Source organism: Phodopus roborovskii, unplaced genomic scaffold (assembly GCF_943737965.1).
Source record: "Phodopus roborovskii unplaced genomic scaffold, PHOROB, whole genome shotgun sequence".
NCBI classification, from domain to species: Eukaryota; Metazoa; Chordata; class Mammalia; order Rodentia; family Cricetidae; genus Phodopus; species Phodopus roborovskii.
In genome coordinates, this window is record NW_026126567.1 from 13258829 (window position 1) to 13279592 (window position 20764).

Sequence of the window (20764 nt, forward strand, 5' to 3'; positions counted from 1 at the left end):
CCCAGGTGTCTGCCAGGTGGAGAACTACCTGTGAGTGAGAGGGACTAGCAAGAAAACAGAACAGGGAGTGGTTTGGCCTGGTGTGTGTGTGTGCGCGTGTGCGTGTGTGTGTGTGTGTGTGTGTGTGTGTATGTGTGTGTGTGCACGCGTGTGTGTTGGGGGGGGTGAGACCTGAATGTCACCTATAGAAAGCTTCAACAAAAGCCTGTGAAGGAGAGAGGAAGATCCCTGATTCTCAAGTGGGAAACTTCTGAGAAGAAGAAGTAGAAGGAGGAGGAGGAGGAGGAGGAGGCAGCTGAGGACCCTGCCAAGGGTGTCTATCCCTCCTCCCTCTCTCCCCGCTTCTTCCCCACCCCCCCCAGCTGCTAGCCCGGGAGAGGCTGTACTGCTGCCTCTAGAGGTAGTGCTTCGGGACTGTTTGCAGTGGTCAGGGAAGGGAGAAGGCTACAGCTTAAGGGCTTTCAGTTTTCAATCCTCACTTCCTCTCCAGTCTCACAGCAGAAGAGGGGCGATGGCAGGGCCAGCCCAGGCCGATCGCTTACACACCCTCAATACCACCTCCGGGCTCAGATGCCCTGCTTTTCCAAAGGTCTCCTTAGCCACCACCCCTTGATCCCCAGCGTTCTAACCGGGGGAGTGGAGTTCTCAGGAGAGATGACCCGCCAGTCTCCTCTAGCCCTGGAAAAAATGACTTCCTGAGAGGAACTGGGATCCACCGGGCAGTAAATACACACCGCATTCCAGAAGAGGAGGAGGCAGGGCGGTGTGGCCAGCTTCAGTGCGCATGCACCCTCCCCTCCCCACGACCCATCCACTTTTCCATCCAGGCCCTGGGACTGAACCTGCCAGCTCTTTCCTGCCCCACCCCCAGCCACCCTTTCTTTTTCCCTTTTCTAGCAGCTTCTCTGTAAATCAGTTGCAGCTATTACTTTGGAGCGTTGACTTGGACCTGCAGAAGCTATGCAAGGCAGCTGGCCTGCTCAGCACTATGCGGGCTTCCCCAGCAAATGTCAGGACAGCTTCAGCTCCACGGGGGTGATTTAGGTGGAGAGTCAAGTCTTCCTACAAGAAATTCCGGGAAGGCCAAAATCAACTGGCTGCTCCTAAGAACTCAGGAGCCAACGGGCTCCTGATAGGCTAGTCCCATAGGCTAGTCCCACCTGCCTGTCAACTTGGAATTGGCAGAGCCAGTCCATGGGCAACCTGCTGAGGAACATGACTCAGAGCCTGGAAGGCAGGTGAGGAAACTGAGGCCACAGAGGGGTTGAGTGACTAGCTCAAAGTCAGCAGCAGGAGTACTGCTGAGGCAGGAGCTTCCATCTCCCAGCTCCTGCCTGCCTGGGCAAGAACTCTCTGCTCCAGAGTAGTAGCAAGCTCCACCGCAGCACACCCAAGCAGATGGGGGATTGGCTACATCCTACTTCAAAGATGCATTTTGTCCGGGAGGGGAATCCAGCAAATATTTGTATGTCCTTAGTTTCTGATTTTGCTTTCTGAAATGAAAACACCCATCATGTCCCTAGCCTCCCCCCAAAATAATACGCCCCATATCAAAACCCTGCTCGTCAGGAAAGCTGTCAAGCCCAACCTCAAAAACTCATTCCACCTCACGGATGGGGAGGTGTGGGAGGATGTTTGCTTAAGTAATTATTCTATTAAAAAATGATAATTTGCCCAATGTGTCCTGAGACTTTCATTACAGATATCTAGAATGAAGTAGATAATTGGTGATAGATAACCACCGGCTGAGAACCTAGGATTAGGGACATTTCACAGATTGCTTCTAAACAAGCCGCCAAACCCCACACAGATGAATAGCTTCTTCATTCACTGAAAGTCATGACTGACAGAGTAGAGTCTGCCGGTATCAAAGTTGTGTAGGTTCCTAAGCAGTGTCCTAGAAGTGTGTGCGGCTCTTTACACACACAGGGTAACTCCAGACCTGGGTTCGGGTTTGTTTCCACAATTTTCAGGAAAGCCCCCGACAAGCATCTACAGGGAGGAAAATGTTCTCTGTTCTCGCTCGCCTGCCTCCTCTCTCCCCTTTCCTCCACTCCCTCCCTGTCTCTGTCTTCCCTTGGGAATCATCTTGGCTTGTAAATGACCACCAGCTATTCTCATGATTAACTCCAGCATTGCCTTTGGGGGTTACCAACAGCATGTGGTACAAAGATGTCTCATCTGTTGCCAGGACAAATCACCAGTGTGCCAAGTCTCCAACCGCCTATATCTCAGATAAGGGTCAGCGTGGGTCCATCGGCACTGAAGAATTCCACAAATATGCCTTGAACACTCACTGCAGCCTGGGGGCTCTGCTGTACTGTCTGGAACTTAAACACTCCTGCTGGCCTTTGAAGATGCCAAGGGTTACAGGCGGGTCACCAGTTGACTTAGGGACTACTAACAGAGCAAAAAAGCTAGGGGCCACCAGGATTCTGGCTGTGGCTGCTATATAGATCCAGGACAGAGGAGAGAGCAGGATGGGAGGTATACAATGGAACCAGTGTCTTTGGTCTTCAAAGCAGTAAGCAGCTAGACGAACTGTTTCTCTGTACCACTTGGCCTTCGAGAGGAAGCAAAGGTATTCTCTCAAAAGTTGTTTCAGGGTAAAGGTACTGGGAGAAGGTGTGAGGACCTTCATAGACCCTCGTAGACTCTCAGGAACAAGGCTGCTTCCCAAAAGGTCCCCTCTTATAAAACCCCAGAATGGCTGGGTGGTGGTAGTGTGTGCCGTTAACACCAACAGAGGCAGAGGCAGGTAGATCTCTGAGTCCTGAGTTCTAGGCTAGACTGGTCTACAGAGTGAGTTCCAGGACAGCCAGCGCTACATAGAGAAACCCTGTCTTGAAAAAACAAAAACCAACCAACCAAATAAATAGATGGACAGACAGACAGACAAACAAACTCACTCCCAGATGGTTGGGCTAGATGAATTTAAAGATGGTCAGCTGAAACTTGAAGGTGGTCAGCTGACTGGTCACCACAGAAGCAAGTGTAAAATTGGTCACAAGCAAATGCCTGCTGCTGAGTCCTGGGATTGGCTGGTGGAAGATGGCTCGATGCCCACGTGGAGCCCATCTGCCAGACAAGGTTTCAGAGCCAAATTTGAACATACAACCATTCCTGACCAGGCTGCTGGGCTCCAAGTTCTCAAGTGACCGTCTGAAGAAATTCCACCGAGAAATAAACAAGCGTGGCTGGAGGGAAGCATCTCGCTTGCCATTGCGGCAGCGGGCCTATCCTTTAGTGTGGCGCCTGCCGCATAGCAAGCGTAGGCTCGTTTCCTGCAGGAATCCACAGAACTAAGTCAAGCACCTGGGATCTCAACCACTTCTGACAGACCCCAGAACAGCTGGGTGGAGCGGGGTGTGCAAAAAGCTTGTGAGTGCTGAGGCTGGGTACTGGCCTTTTCTGTACCACCTAACAGACTGGCAAAGATGGCTGGGTTTAGAATTAGCCAGGGCCTCCCCACAGTGAGGTCCAGCTGTACCTCTTCCTAGCTATCCCTTTTAAAAATACTATTCTGAGTCCCAGTTTGCTCAGTTGTTCCATGTAGATTCCCCACGCCTTCTTCAGGGGGAGAGAAGTGTAATGACCTCACGTGGGTGGAGTGTATGAGCTACAGCATCGGTGCTGTGGAGAGGAGGCCCGCTGAGCTGGGCCCTTAGCGTTGCTATCGCCATGCTCAGTATCCTTGGTGTTTGGCAGTGAATTGGGAGCGCATGCAATGTTCACCTTGATGCCTGCTGACTGCTCAGTGTGAAACCAAACTGTAACGGTATGCCTCAAAGTAGATATGAAAGGCAAATAGATGATACATTAAAACAAAACAAAGTGCTTAGTGGCTTCACTTTGCCAGGATGGCTTCTCTACAAGTCATTGTGTGGTGAGATATTATTTATCATTTATTAAAGCTTGCCCAAGGATTCAGAAAGCAAAGTCAGCCACAAGCCTTAGAAGCCAGGCACGCACCTTTAATCCCAGCAGCCAGAAAGCTAGGAGGTGGTGGTACACACCTTTAATCCTAGGACTCAGGATTAAGAGGCAGGCAGGTCTTTGTGAGTCCAAGGCCACCCAGATCTACACAAGAGTGAATCAGTTTAAAAGAGAATTATAGCTCATGCCTTTAATCCCAACATTAGGGAAGTATATAAGACGGGAGCAAGTCCTCAGAGACGTATTCATTCTCCAGTCACATTGAGGAGAGGCAGCAGTCTGAGACCTGGTGAAGATCTTGTGTGTGGATCAGCCCTTTCAGCCTGAGCTAGGGGTGAGAGCTAGTGGCTGGCTGCTCTGCTTCCCTGATCTTCAGCTTGAACCCCAATATCTTTCTCAGGGTTATTTATTTATTTTGTGTTCCAATTGGGAATCCAGGTGATGTTGTTAGAGTTAAAGTGATCCCAGACTAAGTGCCTGGGAGCTTCTGTAAAGGCCCGGGTTTTGTGGTCCCGACTCTTAATTCAGGGTACACGTCTTAATTCTAGAATAGCAGGGCCTGAAAGATGTAGAAGGGACCTTTAGTATTTCACCGCACAGAGAACAAAGCCAAGTGGATGCAGGTAGTGCCTGCTGGACCAGCACAGCCAAGCCCAGAGCTCTGGGGTGAGCGGAGATGCTGTACTGTGAAAGAGTCAGGCACACCAAACGTTGCCCAGGCTCCCTGTGTGAGCAGATGTGGCAAATCTGAAAGCGGGTACACATCCCCTCTTGTCCTCTGCTCCAGCAGCCAGAAAGCCAGTGGCTTCAAATGTCACAACCATAAACTCTTGGAAGCCTGAATCCCCAAATCACAGCTTGAAATAAAGCTATCTGGAGAGCTGTGGCTCCTCAGGGGACTGACTTCCTGAGAGGGAGACCTTGTTTTGCTAAGCCCCTGGGAGAGTGGCTCATCTGTCACTGCATCACGTGTTTAATTCATCGGCCAGTCTAGGGGTCTGCTAGAGTTTTATTTCTGCTGGTGTGAAATCAACTTAGGGATAAAGGGAGTTTGTGTCAGCTTATGATTCCAGGGCACAGTTCATCAGAGCAAGGAAGTCAAGGTGGGAGGGACTGGAGACAGCGGTCACATCACATTCCCTCAAGAGCACTCAAGAGCAGGGAGAAATGAATGTGTGCGCGCTCACTAATCAGCTCCATTTATTCCACTCTTATGCAGTTCAGGGCTCAGCCCATGAAATGGTACCACCCACCTACAGCGTGGCTTTCTCCACCCAGTGAACCCTCACAGGCAGGAAGGACTACAAGCTAATGTGACCTAGATAATCCTCCTTGAGACTTTTCTATATTGTGCCAAGTTGACAATTTAAAAATAACCATCACTGGGTTTCATGCACCTCCCTTGAAGAATAGTCTCTTAGTCACTATTACACACACGCACACACTCACACACATATGTACACCACACACACATACACACACACACACACACACATGCACACCACACACACACTGAGCTGTCATCCTAACAACCTCTCTTGCAGTACAGGTTGGTCCAGTAAGACTATTGGCCCTGTAGCTCGTTTGACAGGTGACAAAACCACAAGAATATTTTGAGGACAAGGAGCTGCATTGGTACCCAAAAGTACTTTTTATGGGAAAGAGAAGATGTTGCTGTTATCGGCTACAGACTTGTAGTCAATCATGAACAAAGTCTGCCGCACTGGGGAAAGACGGGGCGGCTCTTTGCATTCTATTGCTAAGGGTGTGACGCTGAATCTTGATAGTCTTTATAGAGTGACAGGAAAGAACTTTGTGTCTGATGTCACTCAAATCTGGCTCTGAACTACGTCCGTGTTCTGTAGCCCTAGCCTCCTCCTATGCAAAATGGATATAAATTTTCTATCAAGTTGGGTAGTTTCAAATTACATTAAATAAGGTGTCACACACACCGTGCTTGGTCCAATGGCTGGCATCCAACAGGTTTATCTACCTAATTTGATACCTTTGAATTTATTTCATTTTGGATTGCCTGGGGACAGGGTGGCCTCAGATGAACCCATGATCCTCCTGCCTCGGCCTCCTGACTGCTGGGATTACACCTTTTTGTCCCACCACCTACCAGTGTACACTTTACTCCATGCCTAACTTGGAGTTAGGCTGTGAGTTCAGGCTCTGCAAGTATAAGACTGGAAGCAGCCGAAAGATCTTGCAGGGACAGTGGTAATGTACTCCATTTGCCTTTCAGGTGTGTAGGCTCGGCTCGGTGCTTCTGAGGAGAGAGGGTAACACCCAGCCAAAAGCAGGAAGCTGACCCAGGAAAAACCTAGGCTAGATGTCCAGATGAGGCCACCTGCTGGGACTAGGCAGGTGGGCAGGCGGGCGAGCAGGCAGAGGTTGCCAAAAGCCTCTGAATTTAGGATAAAGTTCTCCTGAGGGGGAAGCTATCTTGACTGTTAGATATGGTCCTGCAAGTCCTTAAACCTTTGGCAAGGGTCTGCCACCAGGGGCAGCAGGGAGTAGCAGCTCATTATGCACCTGTGCCAGTGCCACCCTCCTCCTGGAGGTCTCTGGAAAGAGAGACTTTTTGCTCACCCATGCAGAATCCATGCACTCCATAGACATTCATCCTTAAGCCACACAGGGGGCCAGCCCTGCACCGGTGCTGGGAGCATGCAGACAAACCGGACGTTCTTCCTGCTGGTGGAAAGTGACTCATTTATTATTATTATTATTATTATTATTATTATTATTATTATTATTATTTTGGATGGGGGGAGACAGATATGCAAACAGATCAAAATCCATAAATAAAATAACAATTCTCTTCTCAGGGCACAGCGTCCTCTCAGAGGGAGAAGCAAGAATCGTGACAGAAGACAAAGCTGGCACTGTGAGTGAGTTTAGGGGATCGGGGCAGGAGCCCCAAGTGCAAAGCAATAAAAAGGAGAGGGGTGGTACAATCGGGGTTCGGGGGTTAATTTGATGCGGCCCAAGTGGGGGCATATGCAACAAGTAGTTAGAACAAAATATGCCTGCTGGGAAGAATTCAGATCCAAGACAGCCAGTGTATCTGGGGCAGGAATTTGGACTTGACCCGATGGGTCAGAGGTTACTTTTATTTGTAGGAGGGTTGCAGAGTTCAGTTGAAGAACTAGGCTTATGCGAAGGGCTAAGACTTAAAACCTCTACCTACCTGTGCACCCCACACCTCTCTGTACCTCACCTGACATCTATGCTTTACTGCTTCACTCTTTCACACTACTTGCTAAATCCCTGGGAGCATTTGAGTGTTGACTTCTGGGAAACTAGAGGCCAGAGAAGGTTTTAGAGGATTACTGAAAGACAATGGACTTGGGAGTGTCAAATCACACCTCAGTGGAGTTGAGGGAGGGAGAGATCTGTGACAGATAATAAACTGTTTACTTCCTCCAGCAAGACTTCCTCTTTTCTTCTTCTTTATTTTTTTTTAAGACTTATTTGTTCTTATTTTATGTGTATTGCTGTTTTGTCTGCATGTATGTCTGTTTGAGGGTGTCAGATTCCCTGAAATTGAACTGCTTTGTGGGTGCTGGCAATTGAACACAGGTCCTTTGGAAGAGCAGCCAGTGCTCTTAACCACTGAGCCATCTCTCCAGCCCCTCCTCTTATTTGAAAACAAAACACAGGGGGGAAAAACATTCTGGAAGTTTCCATTCACCTTTGTGAAGTTAGAACCAGCATTACATTACGTTGCTCTCCTATTTCAACACACACACACACACAGCATACATGCAGGACTCTCATGTATTCAATTTCACTTATCAGTTTAATAACTATCTATTGAGCAACCACTCGGTCAAGGCTAGATGCTCTGGTGGCAGGGGTGGGGGAGGGGAGAGAAGTAAAGGACAAAGAGCTGGAGTTCTAGCTTGGTGGACAGTGCAAGGCAGAGGTGACCCTGCTCACCAGCACCTAGGTGCTAGGTAAGTTATGTGGTCAAGGCTAGGAGGAGTTGCAGGAGGGGTGAGCAGGATTCTCAAGCTTCTGTTAATAAGAGTGAGTCCAAGCCACACACAGGACCCATGTGGCACTGGGCTAAACTGAGCAACGATTTTCCCATCATTCCAAGTTATTTGCATAACTGATACATCTCTTCCTTATCTAGACATCTCAAAGTCGATCCCCTATGTCTCCCCCATAGACGATGCATCCCCTCCATACTCCAACTGCGAAAGGCCAGGAGGCTGAGAAGGTGACAGATGAGGTCGCTAACAGGGCCCATTCCACAAGAAGAATCCACAGCATCCCATATCTGGCTTACCTTGACCCCAAAGGTACTATCTACCAGCATTTTCTCCATTTGGGAGCCACAAAAAGCATCACTCTGGCTTTGTAGATGACAGAGTTAGATACAGAATATATATTGCCCAGCAGAGAAAGGAATGAGTTAAAGCAGAGTCAGAGCTGGTACTGTGGCAGGTGGGACTTACCCCTCCAGGGATGGGCCTGACACCTTAGACGGGAATCTGGGTTCGTCCATCCAGAAAACTGCCTGATCACTGGGGAGTGGCTCATTCTCTTATGGCATGGGCATGGGGCTTCAGGTCACAAAAGAAAGGTACCAGGATGTCCCTTAAGCTACCGTGAGTGACTAATAGGTGGCTTCACAGTACATAAGGTCAGAGATATGTCAGCCACCACCACCACAGTGCCAGCTAGTATCTCTAGGGCAGTGCCTCAGGGCCAGGTGTTAGGCTACAGGCTTTGAAGGTAAAATCCTCCCAATTCTCACTAGCACTTATGGGCAGCAGTTAGCCCTCAGCAAGTTCAGTCTGGCAGGAACCAAGAGTGCATGGTCATCTTGTTTCCCCACCTTCCCCAGCACTGAGAGCAGTATTCTGGGACCAAGACAAGGTAAATAGCAAACAAGGAACTTAAAAGGCAAGATTTAAGGAGGCTGTGCCTGTCTAGTGCTAACCCTATGCTTCTTGGAGTCAAGAGTGAATGTGCCCTTAAATTTTACACACAGGGCACCTTATTTACTCGGCTAGAGTCCCGCTCCTGGGTAGTCACTGGACAGATTGAAGAGTAAGTCCTGCTCCTCCACATTCCAGCAACGTGACCCTCCCTCCCCTGTGCCTTTGTTTCCTTACCTGTAAAGTGGGCCAAATGACAGTATCAAGGGATGGCAATTATGTAGCAATTTCTCCTCTAAGTATTCCTGTACTTAAGTAACCCAACATGGAAACATTGACAGCCCAGAGGCATGGTGGTACATGTCTATAGACCTAGCACCAGGCAGGCAGAGGCGGGACCATCAAGGGTGTCAGACCAGTCTGAGTTACGTTGTGAGTTCAATGACAGCCTGGGCTACCCTGTCTCAAAACAAAACATGAAAATACATGTACACTAATGTTCACAGTGGCCTCCTCAAACTCCCCCAAAGAGAAAACAACACAAATGTCCATCACCTGGTGAATGGGCAACAAAATATGGCATAGTGACCCGGAGAGGTACTGTTTGACAATACAAAGGGATGAAACAGTGATAAATATGCCACGGCGGATGACCCTAAAGTTCTTTAAACCACATGAAAGAGGCTAGACATATGTGTGGATGCTCATGGTAACTCTGATAATATATATAAAGAAAAGGAGCAAGCTGAGCAAGGGGAAATATTTGAGGAGATAAAGGGCACCAGAAAGGAGAATGCAGTTACGTCCTCTGTTTAAGGAGATAGACAGATTGAGAAAATAAAGGGAATAAAGGAGTGGTAACCTGAGGACTAGATCCCACCCAGCTAAGTTTCCAACGTGTGAAAAGGAACTGAAGAAAATCTTAGAGCCTGGTACGGTGGGGGCACACCTTTAATCCCAGCACTGGGAAGGCAGAGGCTGGCAGATCTCTGAGTCTGAGGCCAGCCTGGTCTACAGAGCAAGTTTCAGGACAGCCAAGCTGGTGAAGATGGAATTCAATAAAGGACCATGGTCCAGCCCCAGCAAGCAGCAAAACTTGGTAGCTTTGGCCTTGTGATTCTGGGTTTAGTGTTAAGGATGGAAGACAGGAGTTACGTAATAAAGCCACTGAGGCAGGTATGTGTAAGGGGTATCTCTGAATGGAGGCCATTGTGTGAAGCTGTGAAGCTGAAGTCTGGATTGTCATGGAGAACCCAGGATGTTGGAGATGCCAGATTCGTGGGATACCACTGAGGAGAGCTGCTAACAGGAAGTGGATCCAGCCCAAGAGAAAGGAGTGTGTTGCAGTCAACAAAGCTGAAAGGAATTGGAGATCTGAAGAGCGTTTTGTCATCAGACATGGAGATGCAGAGTTTGGAGATTGCCCAGCTGGCTTTCGGTCTTGCTTTGGCCCAGCACTTCCTCACCATGCTCTCTTTCCTGTGTTTTGGAATGGTAATGTATGTATAGCCTGTGCCATTATATATTGGAAGTGTGTGGTTTGGTTTTTTATTTTGATTTATAGGAGATTACAGTTAAGAGATTGCCCTGAGTCAGAAGAGACTTTGGACTTTGAAACAAGTTTAAGACTGTTATAGATCATGAGAACTTTTGAATTTGGATGGAATGTATTTTTTGCATTATGATATGGTTACAAGCCTTTGGGGGCCAGGGAGTAGAATGTGGTAGTTTGAAAGAAAATAGCCCCCAAAGGGAGCGGCCTTGTTGGAGGAAGTGTGTCACCGTGGGGGTGGGCTTTGAGGTTTCTTTTGCTCAAGCTTCCCTCAGTGTGACAGTCAGTCGACTTCCTGTTGCTCTGGAGTCAAGATGTAGGACTCTCAGCTGCTTCCCCAGCACCCTGTCTGCCCGCATGCCACCATGTTACCCACCATGATGATAATGGCGAATCGAAAAGCCAGCCAACCCTATTAAATGTTTTCATTTATAAGAAGCAAAACAAAACAAACAAAAAACAAACAAAACAAAACCAGGACAGGAGCTAGACACAAAAGGTTACAGATTATATGATTACAAAGGCATAGATCAGAATGTCCAGAGTGGTTGATCAGGGTTGGGGTGAAGCTGGGAAGGTGGGATGAAGGGTGGCTGCTTAGGGGTGCATGGGATTCACTTTTGGGGGTGATGGAAATGTCCTAAAGTTCCATAGTACTAATGGCTACATAAATTATGTAAATGTATTGGAGAACAGTATTGTATCTTTAAATAGTTGGATTTAACATGTTATCCGGCAACAAAGTTCTTTAGAAGATTAGTTTCCCATTCTCTGCTCCCAGCAGGAGCGGTGTGCATTCAGGGCCAACCTGGGTTACATATTGCCACTCTGTTTCAGAAAAAAGAAAAGAAGGAGGTGTTGGCAGAAGGAAAGAGGAAGGAGGGTAGAAAGAGAAGGAAGAGAGGCCATACTTACAATGCAGGCACCAGTTTGTATCCATCAAATGATGGTTTTATGCCAGCAAGGTCCTGTGACTCAGTTTCCCCAGCTTCCTACAGCCTCCTTCATTTTCAGGAGATCTTGAGGAACTAACCTAGGATCTCTTTTGATTCTGTACCCAGGGTGATGTGCCCCTTTCCATGCTGGCTTCTGAACAAGAACCACTGAATGCATCATGCCTGAAGTAGGCTATACTCTTTGGGTCTTGGGTCCTAAAGGGCTGTGTTTGAGTTGCTGCTCCACCCTTTGTGGTAAGCACTTAGTAAGGCCACAGGTGCACAGAGGGCAGGAGATGCAGTGGGTGCCCCGGACCTTACAAGTCCCACGGGTAGATGGTGTTAGACTGCCTGCCTGGCTTCTGAAACCCTTGAACAAGCAAACATGTCTGCTGCTTCCTTGCTTGTCAGATGCAGAAGACAGAATGCAGATGCAGAAGACACCTCGGGGTGTCGGAAGGGAGGCATTTAGAAGTGCACTCATGGTGTCAGTGGGGTTAGCTACGCGGACTGTAGCAGTGGTTGTGGTTCAGCACCACTGATGGTGGACTTCCTGAGAGCAGGGACATTGATCTGTCACTCTGGCAGGAGCTCAGCAAGTGCCAGGAAAAAGGAACGGAAGTGGGGAGGAACAGCGTTGAGATGAGTTGGCCGAACGAGGACGCTCTGCTGAAACAACTGCCCCGTAGAACAAAGCATACTGCCCTAGCGTGGGGGGATCTGGGGCTGATTTGCACAGCTCCCTCCCTGGACCTCAGTTTCTCCAAGTTGACTCCTCCAGTGTTTTCCTTCCTCCCCCCGCTCTCCTGAGACAGGGCCTTACTATGCCACCATGTTGTCTTGGGTAGCCTGGAACTCTGTCTTCAATCAAGGCTGGCTTTGAACTTGCAGTCATTCTCCTGTGTCTGCTTCCCAGTGCTGGGATTGCAGGGGTGTGCCACTGCGTTAGGTTTGGCTTCTAAAGTTTCTCTTATCTAGAACATTCCTGAGATCTAATAATAAACTCATTTCCTTTCAATTGATTTCAGGGTATGTACTTGGAGACCCATTGTTCCTCTTTCTAAAATGCCGAGGCTAGACACCGTCCACCGGCATACTGTTAGGTGCAGCATCGCTTGTTGGGATATTCAGTGCGGCAGTTCCAGGGGGGCAGGAGCAGCAGAGATCTCAGCTCGGGGCGAGGGGGTGGGAATTATAGCAGACTCCAATCTTGCTTGAAACTCAGCCCTTCTCTGAATGCCTTGGCTAGAGGACGGCCTCCCTTCTAACTCTTGGTTTTTCAGTCCCCATGTGCCCACTGACCACTCTAGCAGCAGAGGAGGGGGAGGGGAGGGAGGAAAAGGAAAAAGGAAGAACCACCCCAAAAAAAGAGACAAAAGTCACAGTACACCCCATCCCAACAGCTGATACTGATACACACTCTTCCTCCCAACAGGCCATCCTCTGCCACCTACAACTTGACCATCCCATCGGCCCTGGCCAGGCAGTGTGCAGATTCGTTGAACAATCTATTTCTAGGAAGGCAGAGGGGAAGCTCAAATGAAAATAATTTCAACATGTCATCCTCCACAGGCCATGGAGATCCCTCGGGGCCTCTGGGTAGGCCCAGGGGCTGGGGGAGCCTGAGATGGCTTTGTCGCTAGAGCGATTCAGCCTTGCCTTGTATTTTAAGAACAGCGGGAATGTAATATCAACTGAAAGGAGTTTTCTGTGTGCTATTTAACTAAATGGCTCTGCAGCTGGGGAGAGCCATGGGCAGACGTGTTACGATTCAAAGGTCCCCAATTACAATGATCCTCTTTTATTGTATAAAAACAGCAACACAGCCATTCTCCACCCCCGCCCCCAAGCTCGCTCCCTCCACCCAGCTCCTCATTGGCTAGCAAGGCTGTGCCTATCCTTGAGGCCCCAGCTCCTCCTCCCGTCCCAACATTGCAGCTCTTGGCTCACTGGGATTCTTTTTGTCCAGGTCAAGGAGAGAGTAGAGTGCTCTGGGGAGCACCTCACATAGACAGTAAGGAAGGAGGGTGACATAACTCTACAGACAATGGGGGAAGATTTACAGTCCCAGTTCTGACTATATTCTAATACGTGTGCACATGCATGTGCACACACGGGTACACATGCTGGCCCATTCCCTAAACCCCTGCAGTGGAAAAACAACCAGATAGACAGTCTCAAAGGGTGTCTAAACCAAACCTTCTCTCTCTCCACACTCCCTTATAGGCTGGCCAGGAGCTTGTCTGTTCTCATTTGAAAACCCTGGAAACAAACTGATCTGAGGAGGCACCCTGACTCTCCTACCTTCCCTCTGTGTTCTTGAGCCACGGCTTTCGCTCTCATGTCTTTGCCCTGGACCATGCAGAGCTCTCCATTCACCCCTCCCACTTGGATTAAGTGGCAGGCAGAATAAAGCAGAAGCCTTCAGCCTAGTGTCTGACACACAGTGGCCACTGCCGTCCTTCAGATGAACTGATTTGTGGGCTGGTGGTGTGTCTAGGTGAGCGGGGAGCTCTGCATTTGTCCATTTCCACCAGCGGGAGTAGAGCTGGCCACTGAGGAGTGTTTGTCTCATAGCTTTCTTCAATTATCAGTTTGAAACTGTCACCTGTGTGCAGCTCATGCATGCATGCATGCTGCCTGCTCTTAACTTAGACTTCTTAGGCTCCCCCTGCATATTCTGCAGGTCTTTTGGAGCTCATTAGCTGCAGCTGCAGGCATTCAAGCAGACCAAGGAGAACCTGTACCTGGAAACCTGTACCTCAGCCAAGCCAGCCCACTCTGTCATCAGCTTCTCTCCTTCATAAGTGGGCCCTGAGACCCCCGACACGAAGGATCCCTTGCCAAAGAAGGAGCTGACTTGATTTGACCACACCAAACATCAGGTACACATCCTGAATGGCAAAGAGTTCCCTGGGTTTTTGTTTTGTTTTGTTTTGTTTTTTTTACTGGTTCCCTGTACAAGATACATGTAACATAGGCCCCTGATGCTTCCACACCCGACCAAGCCTGTGCACCCCAAAGGCAGACCACAGAGCATTTTCTTCAGAGTTACCACTTGGGCCATACTCCTTACTATGGAACTTTCTGTGGATCAGTATTACACAGATTTCATTCACTGCTGGTTGCATTCTGTGTTAAACGCTATTGCTGTGAAACACTGTTGTGACTAGATCTAATCTCCAGGAACAGTCTTGTATTAGGAAGTAGTGTGGGGTGGGGGCAGAATGGGTGTAAGTTGAGGTTTTACTAGGTACAGGGTGGCTGGCTGTGGCCCTGTCTTCTGTTTCTTGGGGAAGTTTGGGTGTTAGGAACTTTGCTCCCTGGGGGATCTCTCTCACACATGCCATCACCAATCAACCTCTCTTAAATGAACGACTACAAGCGCAGAACAGGAAACAGCTTGTAGGAGGATGTTCTTAATATCACAACCTGTTCAGCGTAGGGTGGGGGCTTTACAGAAGGGCTGGGGACGGGAAATGGGACCATATTTCGTCGTCTTTTTCTCTCTTTTCCCAGTTCAGGGCACGTGAACAGCAACGAGGTCCTCAGCACTGCTCTGCTTGGGTGTGGCCAGAGACTCCACCCACAATGTGCCCACGATTGGCACCAGGTGCACCAGGGTTTTCATTGCTGTGGCCACTCAGATTTGCCACAGGGTAAGTCCCTGTGTTCTGGGAAGAGGGCAGTTAAGAGGAAAGCACCATGAGATGGGGACAGGCAGGGTCCCTGGTGCATAACTAACACTGAGCGTGTTAATTACAAGGACACAAGGAAGTAATTTCCTAGAGGTGGCTGCAGTGACCATGACGATGATGGTGATGGTTTGCTGAGTAAAATAATGTGTCAGGTGCAGTGCTATTACAGACACCATTTGATATACATTTTATGTAATATACACATCATATATATATATGTATATATATATATATATATATTAAACTTTTTAAGCTCCATAATAATTCACATGGCAGCGGCAAGTAGCTCTGCTTTAAAGAGGAAACCAAGGTTCAGAGAGGCAGTTAACTGCCCAAAGGCACAAGGCTAATACTGTTGGAGCAAGAAGAATCAGAGAGCTTGGCTCTTACTTGGGGAGTCCTGCATGCAGAAGTTGATCCACACTCCCGCCACCTTTTTGATTTAAAGCAATGTGGGGGAGGGCTAAGGCCAAGGCAGTTCTGCTGGTGAGAGGCAGAGCTGTGGCTTGGGGCCCAGGATGGTGAGTGGAACACTTAGCTGGCAATGAGGTGCCCTGTCTAGATGCCTCTGCTCTGTGAACTGAATCCCCATGAGAAGAGGGCTTCCTATCTCCTGGGACAGCTGAAGGGCCACAAAATAATTTGGATTACTGTTTTGTGAGTGCATGCATGTATGTGTAGGTTTGTGTGTGTAGGTGTGTGTCTATGCGTGTATATGTAGGTGTGTGTGTATGTGTGTCTGTATGTGTAGGTATATTTATGTGTGTGTATATATGTGCATGTATGTGTAGGTGTATGTGTGTGTATGTGTAGGTGTGTATATGTGTGTGTAAGTGTAGGTGTGTATATGTGTAGGTGTGTATATGTGTGTGTATGTGTGGGTGTGTATGTGTACATGTGTAGGTATGTTCATGTGTATATGTGTAGGTGTGTGTGGGGGGGTATTTGTGTGTGTGTGTGTTTGTGTGTGTAGGCTGGAGGGCAATGTCTGACATCTACCTCCGTCACACTCCACTTTATCTTTGAGTCACAGTCTCTCACTGCACCCAGGGCTCACTGATTGAGCTTGACTGTTTGGCCAGTGAGTTTCATGAACTCTCCTATTCGTCTCCAGTATAGGGGCTTCATTTTAGATTCTTAGTGTCAGGGTCGAAGGACTATCTCTCCTCCCCCCTTACCTCTTCATTCTACTCTGTCATCTTTTTCCCTGACACTGGCCCATCCAAAACTTCCTTGATCTCATTCTCTGTGGAGTGAGAACCAAGAGAGGGTGTCTGTAGCCTTTGTCTAACCTTCCTAAAATATGTGGCAGTCCCTACTCAGAAGCCCGCCACGGCTCCTGGCACCTACAGAGTGAAGGGCAGCCACCTGTACAGTGAAGTCATCTGCTGCACAACTTTCTCTACTTCCTAGGCTGCAGCAGCTTCCAGCCCACCCAAACACTGTTCTTCCACTTCATACCTGAGAAACCAGACGCTCTACTTGCTAATTCTACAGCTATTCACCTCTCCTGCCTTCCAAGCAGAAGCCCGTCTTGCTTATGGCGGTAAAGTGCCTGCCTAAATACGTGATCATCTCTCCCTGGTACGTTTGGCTCACCACACAGCCAAGCTCTGATGGTGAGGCTGGGACTTGGGGGTGGGGGAGACATAGCAGTCTCCTTAAACCTCAGTCCTAAGACCCACATGCTAAAGGTGGCAGAACGAAAAACCATAGTTTGGGTTCCCAATGATACAGTTAAGGCATCATGCCTTCCCCACAAAAGTGTCCCAGCTGGATAAATCACATGGCCTTCAGAATTTCTGTCGCTAGCAGAGGAATCAATGGTATCCTATGCATCCTCACCCGGGCTTTGTTCTTTCTCATTCATGGGTCAGTTTAGAAGCCAGCCCCTTCAGGAGATTCCCCATAAGCCCCCCCCCCCCAGAGCAGCAGCATCACACCCTCCAGTGTGCGTCCACAATAGCTGCTTTCCTCAATTGTAGCACTTACTTAATTCTGCTTGATTGGGCCTAATGAACACTCCTACTGTCTGTTCAAATCCTAGAGGGTGGGGGGCCTTTATCCCACCAGCATCTCCATTAGCGTGGAGCAAAGCTTTGTGCTGAGGCCAGGGGCTCTGGCCCCCAGCAGCCTTACAGTGTCTGGCGTGGCGCACTCACTGCAGCAGAGGGAGTGGGTACCCAGAGTGCGGGCGCTGACTCTACACTCGTGAGCTAGCTGGTCAACAAGTGTGTTGACCTCTCCAGGCTTGCACTTCTTCATCTATAGAGAACGAGAGCCTCTATCTCCCCTGGCTGTCATGAAGACAAAATAGTCTAATCATAAGCTCTTAGGAGAGTGCCTGGCATATAAAAGTGCTTGACGATTGGGCTCCTATTAGTAGCCGGAATGTTATAGCTGTTGAACGAATAAATACATCAACACTTAGTCGCCAAATAGATGCATAAACAAACGAACTCCAGATGAGTGCAGACCCAGGGCAGTACTTATTGCTGCCAGTCCTGCCTGTACTTGACCCTGGGATTTGTCATCATAGTGACCTCCTGCATCAGAGATGAGTGCTGTGATGTCAGCCTGGCCAGGCCTCCAACAGACTCTGCAAGGCACCCTGTGGGAGGGCCGAGCATTTCCCACCTCTGTGGGCCCTCACTTTCCTCAACCAGTATCTGCAGACAGTAGCACTTGATGGCTTGTGGGGTAATGGTGAGGATTACATGATAAAGCATGGCCATTCAGCAGGCCTAGATACTATGATAGCAAGTGCTAGCAACACTTACCAAACACCAACATGATTTTTTTTTTCATTGTTGTTAAAGGCACAGTGTCCCAGGAACCACCACCGGATGACACCATTATGCAAGCCAAGATCCTCTGTTTTAAACTTGGGAATCCAATGTTTTCAGTTTATGTGACCCCCCCCCCACCAATGCTGAGTCACTGGTTTACCCTAAAACTTTGGCTTTCTGAATTTTCCCCTTATGTGCCATTATCTGCAGGTGAATACTTAGCTGACATCAAACAGTACCAGAAAGCAAGGTGCAAATTCACAGAAGAGCGAAGGAGCCAAGTATTCAACAGTAACGATATTTCCACATACCACAGGTTTGATTACTCTCAGGGACACATTTTAATCTTATCCTTAGATTCCCCCTTGGTCTCAAAAGAACCTGTGTAAACAAACAGCTTTATGTAACTTTCACTTTAAACTTAAACCTTCCTTTATGTTGGTCTCACGAAGCCACTTGACGGCTCCATTAGTCTATTTTTACTATCAACCAGGCCATTTAACCAGATATTTATTCCACTTGGCCGCCATCCAAATGCTTTTTGACATTACTGCCCTGGGCCTGAACTGCTTAAACTCGAGGCCCTTCTAAACAGAAAATCACCTTTTGACTTTAAGTCTCTGAGCCAGCGCTCTGACGCTCACCCTCTTTTCTTCCATGGGGTTAATTTCTGCTCTAGAGAAGCCAGCACAAGAGAGTGTTTTAAGAGGCTTGTTGTGGGAAGTCCAAGCAGCTTAGGGGTCACATGGAGGCACTCTGGTCTCCCAAGTCCTGCTTCAAAACAGGGCTGGCTTCAGATCGAAGGAACTGCTTACTTCCAGAAAGAGATCAAGAGAGCAGTGAATGGACAACTGGGGACTCTAAGGACAGTGATGCCAGGGGCCCCAGTTGAGGAGTGACTCTGGACAGGGAGGGGTGCTCCCTCCTCCTCCTTCCCGCCCCCAACAAAAGGCCATTGCGCGGAACCGTGGAACCCACTGGCTTTGAAGCCAATCAGTCAGGTGGAAGCCTGGGCAAATCACGACTTGGCTACTGAGACAGGTCTTCCCAACCCACCCTGTTTGATAAGCCCTCTCCACGCTCCTCCACAGCCTCCCGAGCTCAGCACAGCCAGGAGGCCAAAGGAACGTTCCTGTGATGCTCCTGCTTTCCAACTTTCCGAGCTCCTTGGTCTTCGCAGCCTCCTGCAAAGCTGCTATGGAAAGGGCAAGTTTGCAGAGCCCAGGATCCCAAGTACTGGGGAAGCCACAAAGACGCTCCAACGCCAGCAATGATTAACCGCTTGTGGGACAGACTGGAAAACGCCACGGCCACTCAGGCGGGAGAGCCGAGCTCAGGCTGGCCCGGGCGGGCCGGGGGCAGCAGGGCCTCCCCGGGGGCCGCGCTCCCCACGCATCCCCCTCCCCGCGCACCTGAGCGGGGCGTGGGCACAGCGCCGCGCTCAGGCCCTGCCCGCAGGTCGCTCGCCCGCCGCCCGCGCCGCGCGCCGGCCGCCTGCAGCCACCGGGAGCGACGCGAGGAGAGGCAGCCTCAACACGGCGTCATGCTTCCTGCCACCACATTACGGCGAATCGTCACCGGGAGAGGAGAGCAGAGGGGAGAGCGGGGGAGGGAGGGGAGCAGCCACACGCAGCCCCCCAGGCTGCCAAAAAGCGCCGAGACGGGGCCACGTCCCGGTGGAGTCCCCGCGGGACCTGCCCCGTTCGCACAAAGCGCCGCAGTTTGGCCAAGGAGGCAGGGAGCCGGCCACAAAATAAATAAATAAAAAACAGAGTCGGGTCTACGTAACGCCCTGTCGAAAGCGGACGCCATATTTTTTTGTGGCTTATGTCGACATAGGGAAACGTAGACATGTTTTTCCTCCTCCTCCTCGGTCTGGCTTCCATTTATCCAAACTTGTAATCAAAACTATTTCATAAAAAAAAAAAATCTCCTCCCCCCTCCGCCCCACACCCCGTATCCGCGGATTTCCTCCCACCCCGCAAAAAAAAAAAAAAGCCTGCACCCCCCACCCCACTCCCGCGCACCCCTCGTTCCTAAGCCGGCCAAGTCCCATTAACAACACAATTTCAGGAGCCGCGGCGGCGGTGGGAAAGTTGGGCTGGAGTAGCGGGCGCCCGGCGTGTCGGGCTCCGGGCTGGCGGTGCCCGCTGCGGGTGCTCCGCGCAGGGGCGAAGTTTCTTACCTGCGCCGGGGCTGGGAACGCGGGGACCCGGACTGGGAACGCGGAGACGAGGCACGGGCGTTCCAAAATGGAACTCTGCTGGCTCCCCCCACCCACTCCCCACTCCCCACCCGGCACCCGACTCGGGCTCCGTGGGAAAGACGTGGTGGTGGCGGGGAAAGCCAGCCTGGCAGACAGACAGACAGACAGAAAAAGCCCCCGTATGGAGAACGGTTGGACGAAAATTTTTAAATGAAAAAAAAAAATGAAAAGAAAAAGAAAAGAAAAGAAAAAAGAAAAAAAAAAAAAGGAAAAAAAAAGGGGGAAAAATGCCTCGATCAGTGGGGAATCTACGCCAAAACCCACATGATCTGTAACGTCAGCATGCGTATTTGCATACGATACCACCACCGGAGCTGCCACCCGGGCTCGGGTTCCGCAGAAAGTTACAAAGTGAAATTCAGGCCCCTCGGCAGACGCCGGCAAAATGTCATTTTTAGGAGGGAGCTGCGGGTGGGGGAAGGCTGGCCCTAAAGGCTCTGATGAGTGGCCAAGCGGGATGGGGGGGGGGGGTGCCGTAAATGAACTTAAAAGTCCGAGTCCAGTAACGGACTCGATGGAATTTTTGCGGGAAGAGATGGGGGAGGCGCAAGCGAGATCACTGAATATTGAGCACAACCCGGCGCGCGGCCGCGGTCAAACCCTCCCGGTGCAATACCCATTTTCTTTATGAAAAGTTCAAGGTGTCACTGATGAGCTCAACAAACTGTTGATCCTCGCTCACCACGTGGA

General features: G+C 49.6%; 1 protein-coding gene across 1 annotated transcript in view; it reads right to left on the minus strand.

The window, feature by feature from the left end:
* Positions 1-20511, minus strand: part of Zhx2 (zinc fingers and homeoboxes 2) — a 142217-nt gene extending 121706 nt beyond the window's left edge. Inside the window, exon 1 of the mRNA XM_051202455.1 lies at positions 19994-20511. The gene's annotated coding sequence lies outside the window, so the exon portion shown is untranslated. The remainder of the gene's footprint in view (positions 1-19993) is intronic.
* Between the last annotated feature and the right edge of the window lie 253 nt (positions 20512-20764).